The following is an 11,782-nucleotide window of genomic DNA, read 5'->3' on the forward strand; positions in this document are numbered from 1 at the left end:
GTTTTCTGTCACTTGTGGGACAGTACGTCATCCCCAATTCTAAGTTTAGAGCTTGGAAATTTTTGCCCCTTGGGTTCTGCCATAGAGTTATATTAGAAGTGCCCATCCAAGAAGGCTCAAGGTCATTGGCCACAGATAGAATGAAACCAAATCACATTATATCTACAGTAGTATTGATTGTACTGATCATGTCAACATCTTACTTTCAAAGTATCAGTCATCATCAGTTGTCATCAAGTCGGCAATCTACTGGCAAATCCTTTTTAATCCTTGTTCAGTGAAGATAAATAATGAAGAGAAATGATCAAACTTATCGGTGCTCATCGACCATTGTACATAAAGATTACACAACAAGTTGGAAATCGCAAATTTGCACAGTGAGTCGTTTGGAAGGAATTTGTGGCTAACTGCAAGCGTTGCAAAGAAACCTCTAACGTTAGCCTGCTGTTCAAAGGAGTGGCTGTGTTTTTTCCCCCCCGAGTTCCCACCATAAATCCAGAGAATGCCAGACTGATGACAAAGTTTGATGACAATATTTGCCAACAAAGGACCACTGTGCCATCTTCACAGGGTGAGTCCAAAAATGAATTTTATGCTGCTGCATAAATGTAATATTCAAGGGAGAAATGTATACTGTAGCTAAGAAAGTAATACTAATTGCATGTTGTGTAGTAAGCTGTTAGTAGCCCATGTGCCTCACCCTAATGATTTGGTCTATTTTCACCAACGTGGTGTTGTAAACACATTGTTCGGTATGTGTGCTTGTTTGGCAACTTTTTTTGTACAGCTTTGACAATGCTACTGATAGTAGTTGTGGTGGTTGGCTTGCACTTGCAAATTCAGCACACGCAACATTCTATAATATAATTGTGTTATTTGACGTCTCGAATTAAAAGCTTATTTAACGCGTCAAATAGTGTTATATGACGTGTGTCTTTTTTGACACGCAAAGACCCAAATGGCGTTCAATGTGCCTCACGCTAATAATATGGTCTATTTTCACCTCTTAATTTTGCCACTGTTTTAACTTTCTGGTGCACAAATAGCCTATAACCTGTTTTAGAGAAATGTAATCATCGAATATTGTAAGAACTTTCATTATCTGTTTATATGCCCCATTTATTTATTCTACTGTTCTGACGTGTACAAGGGAGTACACTGTAAGAACGGCCCATGTTCTGAATTCTGTCTCTGTACATTTCAAAAGTGATGAACAAAGAGTTATATTGACTACGTCCGTCGTTGCTTGCTCATTAATGTCTTAATCAAAATTACAGATTGCCTCTTATCCGCTTGTCGTCCCGTTATGCCAAAGTTTGTACATCTCAATTGTCAGTAGAAACCACATTTGTTTAAGCAAGTCTGCCATATCATCTATGTTTTTATGTGTAGTGGCTTTGCTGGTGTAACCGTGTAGGTTCCGTCCCTCTCTTCGCCCCAACCTGGGCTCGAACCAGGGACCCTTGCACACATCAACAACTGACACCCACGAAGCATCGTTACCCATCGCGCCACAAAAGCCGCGGCCCTTGCAACGCAAGGGGAACAACCACTTCAGGTCTCAGAGCAAGTGACGTCACCGATTGAAACGCTATTAGCGCGCACCACCGCTAACTAACTAGCCATTTCACATCGGTTACACTGGCATGCATCCCACTTTCTCCTTTTTATTTTGCTCCACCAAGATTTACATGCTAAAATTGCCACTGTTCCTGGTGTAGGGCATCTTGGGTCTGTTAGACATGTTGGGTTGGCGGGACTGACCTATCACTCTGTTCATCTCAGCCTGGATCTTCTCTGTAAAGGAGAGGGGATCAATCAATCAATTAACTTCTATGGACGTGACCGTCCCACCTGCGGGACACACTATTCAGCAGCCAGTAAAATAGCATGGCGCGAAATACAAAACAGCAAAAATCTCATAATTTCATTTTCTTAAACAATCAACTATTTTAAACATTTACGTTACATTTACGTCATTTAGCAGACGCTAAAGGTGCATTCACCTTATGATATCCAGTGGAACAATCACTTTACAATAGTACATCTATATCTATTTTTTTTGGGGGGGGGGGGTAAGTAGAAGGATTACTTTATCCTATCCCAGGTATTCCTTAAAGAGGTGGGGTTTCAGGTGTCTCCGGAAGGTGGTGATTGACACCGCTGTCTTGGCATCGTGAGGGAGCTTGTTCCACCATTGGGGTGCCAGAGCAGCGAACAGTTTTGACTGGGCTGAGCGGGAACTGTGCTTCCGCAGAGGTAGGGAGGCGAGCAGGCCAGAGGTGGATGAACGCAGTGCCCTTCTTTGGGTGTAGGGACTAATCAGAGCCTGAAGGTACGGAAGTGCCGTTCCCCTCACAGATCCGTAGGCAAGCACCATGGTCTTGTAGCAGATGCGAGCTTCAACTGGAAGCCAGTGGAGTGTGCAGAGGAGCGGGGTGATGTGCGAGATCTTGGGAAGGTTGAACACCAGACGGGCTGCGGCGTTCTGGATGAGTTGTAAGGGTTTAATGGCACAGGCAGGGAGCCCCGCCAGCAGCGAGTTGCAGTAATCCAGACGGGAGATGACAAGTGCCTGGATTAGGACCTGCGCCGCTTCCTGTGTAAGGCAGGGTCGTACTCTGCGAATGTTGTAGAGCATGAACCTACAGGATCGGGTCACCGCCTTGATGTTAGCTGAGAATGACAGGGTGTTGTCCAGAGTCACGCCAAGCCTCTTAGCACTCTGGGAGGAGGACACAATGGAGTTGTCAACCGTGATGGCGAGATCATGGAACGGGCAGTCCTTCCCCGGGAGGAAGAGCAGCTCCGTCTTGCCGAGGTTCAGCTTGAGGTGGTGATCCGTCATCCACACTGATATGTCTGCCAGACATGCAGAGATGCGATTCGCCACCTGGTTATCAGAAGGGGGAAAGGAGAAGATTAATTGTGTGTCGTCTGTGTAGCAATGATAGGAGAGACCATGTGAGGATATGACAGAGCCAAGTGACTTGGTGTATAGCGAGAATAGGAGAGGGCCTAGAACTGAGCCCCGGGGGACACCAGTGGTGAGAGCACGTGGTGCGGAGACGGATTCTCGCCACGCCACCTGGTAGGAGCAACCTGTCAGGTAGGACGCAATCCAAGAGTGAGCCGCGCCGGAGATGCCCAACTCGGAGAGGGTGGAGAGGAGGATCTGATGGTTCACAGTATCAAAGGCAGCAGATAGGTCTAGAAGGATGAGAGCAGAGGAGAGAGAGTTAGCTTTAGCAGTGCAGAGAGCCTCCATGACACAGAGAAGAGCGGGCTCAGTTGAATGGCCAGTCTTGAAACCTGACTGATTTGGATCAAGAAGGTCATTCTGAGAGAGATAGCAAGAGAGCCGTTCTGTGAGTTCGCAATGAGTCGTCAAGCCACGGAGCAGGAGGGGAGGACCGAGCCGGCCGGGAGGATAGGGGACATAGAGAGTCAAAGGATGCAGAAAGGGAGGAGAGGAGGGTTGAGGAAGCAGAATCAGGAGATTGGTTGGAGAAGGATTGAGCAGAGGGAAGAGATGATAGGATGGAAGAGGAGAGAGTAGAATGAGAGAGAGCGAAGGTTGCGACGGCGCAATACCATCTGAGTAGGGACAGAGTGAGTAGTGTTGGAGGAGAGCGAGAGGGAAAAGGATACAAGGTAGTGGTCGGAGACTTGGAGGGGAGTTGCAGTGAGATTAGTAGAAGAACAGCATCTAGTAGAGATGAGGTCAAGCGTATTGCCTGCCTTGTGAGTAGGGGTGACGGTGAGATGGTGAGGTCAAAAGAGGAGAGGAGTGGAAAGAAGGAGGCAGAGAGAAATTAGTCAAAGGTAGACGTAGGGAGGTTAAAGTCACCCAGAACTGTGAGGGGTGAGCCATCCTCAGGAAAGGAACTTATCAAGGCGTCAAGCTCATTGATGAACTCTCCAAGAGAACCTGGAGGGCGATAAATGATAAGGATGTTAAGCTTGAATGGGCTAGTGACTGTGACAGCATGGAATTGAAATGAGGAGATAGACAGATGGGTCAGGGGAGAAAGAGAGAATGTCCACTTGGGAGAGATGAGGATTCCAGTGCCACCACCCCGCTGACCAGATGCTCTCGGGGTATGCGAGAACACGTGGTCAGACGAGGAGAGAGCAGTAGGAGTAGCAGTGTTTTCTGTGGTAATCCATGTTTCCGTCAGCGCCATGAAGTCGAGGGACTGAAGGGTAGCATAGGCTGAGATGAACTCTGCCTTGTTGGCCGCAGACCGGCAGTTCCAGAGGCTGCCAGAGACCTGGAACTCCACGTGGGTCGTGCGCGCTGGGACCATCAGGTTAGAGTGGCAGCGGCCACGCGGTGTGAAGCGTTTGTGTGGCCTGTGCAGAGAGGAGAGAACAGGGATAGGCAGACACATGGTTGACAAGCTACAGGAGAGGCTACGCTAATGCAAAGGAGATTGGAATGAACACTCAATGACACTCAAATATAACTTTCCAACTTCCACTTTAGAAATTATAATTGATGTAAGCTCCAGTGGTTCAATGTTACCAGGAATAGGCTCAAACTTAGTTTATTCAGCTAAATAACTTGGTACAGTATTCTTCCAGTGCACCGTATCCTATGACGCCGTAGCTAACTAGCATGCTAGCATCCAATAACACACGGTTAGCACCAATACTTGGTTACAATAAACTACCAATGGATCATTCGTGTCCGTGTCTAGTACCTTTCATAACGCAGAAGTGATTACTTTACTGATTTCATGAAACGGGAGGAAGAGCAGGATGTCGGAGGAAAAAATAGAACTAACGACCTTGTGTCTATAACAACAACGTTATCAACTGCTCTAAGAAAGCTAGCTCCCTTGGGGGGTTGTAATCATGCTTATAAACTGGGTGGATCAAACCCTGAATGCTGATTGGCTGGTACAGGTATGACAAAACATTACTTTTTACTGTTCTGATTACGTTGGTGACCCATTTATAATAGCAGCAAAGCACCTCTGAGGTTTGTGGTATATGGCCAATATACTATGGCTAAGGGCTGTATCCATTGACCATATACCACACCCCCTTGGGTCTTATTGCTTAATTATATAACGGGTGGGTCTAATCCTGAATGCTGATTGATTAAAACCGCATTTCAGATGGTGTCTATTCCACAAGTTACCACCGGCTAAATCTACGATGTTAAAGTGCTTATTTACTCTGTTCCATCTGACTGTGCAATCCACTGTCTCATCAGCCCAGCCAAGCAATTTATAAACTTGATCTCCACTATAAAAAGCATCTAGACATTATCTCACATTTCTATTAGACTAACATTTAGTTTTCAACAGCAGAGATTTGTATAAACCTGTCTGTCTCTCCGACTTTTGCAACATTGTTTCAATATTCAAATTCAAGCTGTCCCATAGTAATGAACGTGTCAGGAGTCGGGATTACACGGACAGACAGGCAGTGTTTCTCAGCCAGTCGAAATCATGAATCAGCTGGCATACTTTTTATGGATATATAAAAAAAATTATGTAAAGGTAAAACTAAACGAAGTGCAGCTAGTTTGCAATCTTTCCAGCTTCAGTTTGAAGTGATTCAAATCAAATCAAATCTAATTGTATTGGTCACATACACACGGTTAGCAGATATTGCGTTATTGCAGTTATTGCGAGTGTAGCTAAATGCTTGTGCTTCTAGTTCCGAAAGTGCAGCATTATCTAACATGTAATCTAACAGTTCCCCAACAACTACCTAATACACACATATCTAAGTAAAGGAATGGAATAAGAATATATACATATAAATATATGGATGAGCAATGACAGAGCGGCATAGGCAAGGTGCAATAGATGGTATAAAATACAGTATATACAGCAGCAGCCTCTCTGTGTTAGTGATGGCTGTTTAACAGTCTGATGGCCTTGAGATAGAAGCTGTTTTTCAGTCTCTCGGTCCTAGCTTTGATGCACCTGTACTGACCTCGCCTTCTGGATGGTAGCGGGGTGAACAGGCAGTGGCTCGGGTGGTGGTTGTTCTTGATGATCTTATTGGCCTTCCTATGACATCGGGTGCTGTAGGTGTCCTGGGTGGCAGGTAGTTTTCCCCTGGCGATGCGTTGTGCAGACCGCACCACCCTCTGGAAAGCCCTGCGGTTGTGGGCGGTGCAGTTGCCATACCAGGCGGTGATACAGCCTGACAAGATGCTCTCAATTGTGAGGGTTTTAGGTGACAAGCCACATTTCTTCAGTCGCCTTCTTTACCACACTGTCTGTGTGGGTGGACCATTTCTCATCAACGGGGCTGTAGTGGAGCAAGTTGAGAGCTTCAAGTTCCTTGTTGCCCACATCAATAACAAACTAGAATGGTCCAAACACACCAAGACAGTCGTGAAGAGGGCACGAAAAAGCCTATTCCCCCTCAGGAAACAAAAAAGATTTGGCATGGGTCCTGAGATCCTGAAAAGGTTATACAGCTGCAACATCTAGAGCATCCTGACTGGTTGCATCACTTCCAGGTACGGCAATTGCTCGGCCTCTGACTGCAAGGCACTACAGAGGGTAGTGCGTACGGCCCAGTACATCACTGCCTGCCATCCAGGACCTCTACACCAGGCGGTGTCAGAGGAAGGCCCTAAAAATTGTCAAAGACCCCAGTCATAGACTGTTCTCTCTACTACCGCATGGCAAGCGGTACCGGATTGCCAAGTCTAGGACAAAAAGGCTTCTCAACAGTTTTTACCCCCAAGCCATAAGACTCCTGAACAAGTAATCAAATGGCTACACGGACTATTTGCATTGTGTGCCCCCCCCCCAATCCCTCTTTTACGCTGCTGCTGCTCTCTGTTTATCATATATGCATAGTCACTTTAACTATACATCCATGTACATACTACCTCAATTGGACCGACCAACCAGTGCTCCCGCACATTGGCTAACCGGGCTATCTGCATTGTGTCCTGCAACCCGCAACCCACCACCCGCCAACCCCTCTTTTACGCTGCTGCTACTCTCTGTTCATCATATATGCATAGTCACTTTAACCATATCTACATGTGCATACCACCTCAATCAGCCTGACTAACTGGTGTCTGTATGTAGCCTCGCTAGTTTTATAGCCTCGCTACTGTATATAGCCTCGCTACTGTTATTTTTCACTCTCTTTTTACTGTTGTTTTATTTCTTTACTTACCTATTGTTCACCTAATACCTTTTTTGCACTATTGGTTAGAGCCTGTAAGTAAGCATTTCACTGTAAGGTCTACACCTGTTGTATTCGGCGCACGTGACAAATAAACTTTGATTTGATTTCAGTTTGTCCGTGACGTGTACGCCGAGGAAATTAACTTTCCACCTTCTCCACTGCTGTCCCGTCGATGTGGATAGGGGGGTGCTCCCTCTCCTGAAGTCCACTATCATCGCCTTTCTTTTTTTGATGTTGAGTGAGTGGTTGTTTTCCTGACACCACACGCCGAGTGCCCTCACCTCCTCCCTTTAGGCTGTCTCGTCGTTGTTGGTAATCAAGCCTACCACTGTTATGTCGTCTGCAAACTTGATGATTGAGTTGGAGGCGTGCATTGCCACGCAGTCATGGGTGAACAGGGGGTACAGGAGCATGCACCCTTATTGGGCCCCAGTGAGGATCAGCGAAGTGGAGATGTTGTTTCCTACCTTCACCACCAGGGGGCGGCCCGTCAGGAAGTCCAGGACCCAATTGCACAGGGTGGGGTTGAGACCCAGGGCCTCAAGCTTGATGATGAGCTTGGAGGGTACTATGGTGTTGAATGAGGAGCAGTAGTCAATAAACAGCGTTCTTAAATAGGTATTCCTCTTGTCCAGATGGGATTGTGCAGTGTGATGGCGATTGCATCGTCTGTGGACCTATTGGGGCGGTAAGAAAATTGAAGTGGGTCTAGGGTGACAACGTAAGGTGGAGGTGATATGATCCTTAATTAGTCTCTCAAAGCACTTCATGATGACAGAAGTGAGTGCTACGGGGCGATAGTCATTTAGTTCAGTTATCTTTGCCTTCTTGAGTACAGGAACAATGGTGGCCATCTTGAAGCATGTGGGTACAGCAGACTGGGATTGGGAGAGATTGAATATGTCCGTAAACACACCAGCCAGCTGGTCTGCGCATGCTCTGAGGACGCGGCTAGGGATGCCGTCTGGGCTGGGAGCCTTGCGAGGGTTAACATGTTTAAATGTCTTACTCACGTCGGCCATGGAGAAAGAGAGCCCACAGTCCTTGGTAGAGGCCGTGTCGGTGGCTCTGTATTATCCTCAAAGCGGGCAAAGAAGGTGTTTAGTTAGTCTGGAAGCAAGACGTCGGTGTCCGTGATTGCCTGTAGACCCTGCCACATACGTCTCATGTCTGAGCCATTGATTTGCGACTCCACTTTGTCCCTATACTGACATTTTGCTTATTTGATTGCCTTGCGGAGGAAATAACTACACTGTTTGTATTCGGCCATATTCCCGGTCATCTTTCCATAGTTAAATGCGGTGGTTCGCGCTTTCAGTTTTGCGTGAATGCCACCATCTATCCACGGTTTCTGGTTAGGGTAGGTTTTAATAGTCACACTGGGTACAACATCTCCTATGCACTTCCTTATAAACTCACTCACCGAATCAGCGTATAAATCTATATTATTCTCTGAGGTTACCCGAAACATGTCCCAGTCCGCAGGATCAAAACAATCTTGAAGCGTGGATTCTGATTGGTCAGACCAGCGTTGACTGGTCCTTGTCACGGGTACATCCTGTTTGAGTTTCTGCCTATAGGAGGGGAGAAGCAAAATGGATTTGTGGTCAGATTTGCCGAACGGAGGGCAGGGGAGGGCCTTGTATGCATCAAGGATGTTAGAGTAGCAGTGATCCAGTGTTTTGCCAGCTCGGGTACTACAATCGATATGCTGATAGAATTTAGGTAGCCTTGTTCTCAAATTTGCTTTGTTAAAATCCCCAGCTACAATAAATGCAGCCTCAGGATATATGGTTTCCAGTTTGCATGGAGTCCAGTGAAGTTCCTTGAGGACCGTCACAGCTGTGACAATAACGGTAGAGAATTCTCTTGGGAGATAATATGGTCGGCAATTGATTGTGAGGAATTCTAGGTCAGGTGAACAGAAGGACTTGAGTTCCTGTATGTTGTTACAATTACACCATGAGTCGTTAATCATGAAACATACACCCCCCCACCCTTCTTCTTCCCAGAGAGATGTTATTCCTGTCGGTGCAACGCACAAAGAATCCCGGTGGCTGTACCGACTCTGACAACATGTCCCCAGAGAGCAATGTTTCCGTGAAACAGAGTATGTTACAATCCCTGATGTCTCTCTTAAAAGCAACCGTTGCCCTAATTTCGTCTACCTTGTTACAGTCTCTAGAGACTTGACATTAGCGAGTAATATACTCGGAACTGGAGGGTGGTGTGCGCGCCTCCGAAGTCTGACCAGAAGGCCGCTCCGTCTACCTCTTCTGTGGCGATGTTTTTTTGGGTCAGCCTTTGGAATCAGTTTGAATTCCTTGGGTGGTTCGAACAAAGGATCCGCTTCGGGAAAGTCGTATTCCTGGTCGTAGTGCTGGTAAGTTGACGTCGCTCTGATATCCAATAGTTCTTCCCGGCTGTATGTAATACGCGGGCAATATAGGAGTATCATGGCAAAAAATTGTCAGACTAGCCAATAGCTTCTTCCCTCAGACATTCAGGTTGTTAAATAGCCACTAGGCACTTAACTGCTCCCCCTATTCCCCTCTTGCCCCCCAGACTTCATACCCCCCCCCCCCCAAATACTATGAGTTTATTAATGAAATGATTAGTGTATAAAACTCAGAGATCACAAGACTAAGATATGCAAATAACAGGGTAGGGGTGTGCAGCAAATAGCTGGATATAGGTTATTCTTGGTGACTTGAGGAATACAGGGCTAAGGAAAATGGGTAAGAGGGCTGAGATAGGCAATTAACAGGAATGAGATGCTTTGGCAAAGGAAATGGGGTCTATGAGTAACAAATAGGGCATTTAGGGATAGGATATGGGTGATTGTATCAATATTAGGGTATTGACATGTGGCTGTCTAGCAATGGGGTAACAGGGCTGGGGTGTGTGGGTAATAGGGTTTAGGTGTATGGGTTAGTGGGCACAGGAATATACAGTAGATATTGGGGCTGAGGAATAGGTTTAAATGTCTGTTAATGTCTGTTATTATAGGCAGACCACTGGAGAGGAGAGGAGGAGGGGGCTAAAATGTGTTTGTTGATATTGAAGGAAAGGCTAGCTGTGTATTATGTAACAAGTAGGGGATAACTGGTTTGAACTTTTACAAATCTCTGAGGACAGTCGCCATCATTTATTCTCATTCTCTCCCTCGTCTTTTGAACCGCATGTGTTTCAAATTACAGACACGTACACATGCACTCACACACACACAGACACACAAATACAGAATGGATCTTATGTGCTGCATAAACTACCACCACTACTACTGAAACAAACTTTTCTTTGTCTTTGTTGCCCCTTAGAAGAAATAATTCCAAAGGGGTATTTGGCTATCCCCATAGGAGAACCCTTTTTGGTTCCAAGTAAAACTCTTTTGGATCCCATGTAGAACCCTTTGTGGAAAGGGTTCTACATGGAACCCAAAAGGGTTATACCTGGAACCAAAAAGGGTTCTTCAAAGGGTTCTCCTATAGGACAGCCGAAGAACCCTTTTCAGTTCTAGATAGCCCAGCTATAAGGATGCACTTTCATGATAGATTTAGGACCTAATATTGTAGCTTAAAGAGACCTGAACTGAAGTATAAAGTAGTCTTAAAACTATATACTTTTGTTTCGATACAAGTATCATGAAACCTGTAACACAAATTAAATTGACTTTGTGAAAATCTGTCTTTTGGACCTAATTTGCTTACCACATTTTCCATGTGCTTTCTTCCTTCACAGACTCCATGAAATGATGACCTCTTCCTACAGTGCCTTCAGAAAGTATTCACACCCCTTGACCTTTTCCATATTTTGCTGTGGGATTATAATTTATTTAATTGTAATTTGTCAACAATCTACACAAAATACTCTAATGTCAATGTGGAACAAAATTCTAAAATGTTCATTAAAAATAATGGAAAATAAACACGAATATATCTTGATTCAATAAGTATTAAACCCCCTGAGTCAATACATGTTAGAATCACCTTTGGCAGCGATTACAGCTGTGAGTCTTTCTGGATAAGACTAAGAGCTTTGCACTCCTGGATTTTACATTCTTTAAAAAAATCTGAAAGCTCTGTCAAGATGGTTGTTGATCCTTGCTAGACAGCCATTTTCAAATATTACCATAGATTTTCAAGACGATTTACGTCAGAACTGTAACTAGACCACTCACGAACATTCAATGTTGTCTTGGTAAGCAACTCCAGTGTATATTTGGTCTTGTGTTTTAGGTAATTGTCCTGCTGAAAGGTGAATTTGTCTCCCAGTGTTTTTTGGAAAGCAGACAACCAACTTTTACTCTAGGATTTTGGCTGTGCTTTCTGTAGCTCTATTCCATTACTTTTTATCCTAAACAACTCCCTAGTCCTTGCCAATGACATGCAAACCCATAACATGATGCAGCCACCACCACGCTTGAACATCTGAAGAGTGATACAAATTTTTTTTCTGCAAAAGCTTTTGCAGTACATACCTTATTGCAAACATGATGCATATTAGGGACATTTGTATAATGTACAGACTTCCTTCTTTGCACTCTGTAATTAATGTTAGTAGTGTGGAGTAATTACAATGTCATTGATACATCCTCAGTTTTCTC

This window comes from Salmo salar, chromosome 23 (genome assembly GCF_965601325.2).
Source record: "Salmo salar chromosome 23, fSalSal1, whole genome shotgun sequence".
In the NCBI taxonomy this organism is placed as follows: Eukaryota; Metazoa; Chordata; class Actinopteri; order Salmoniformes; family Salmonidae; genus Salmo; species Salmo salar.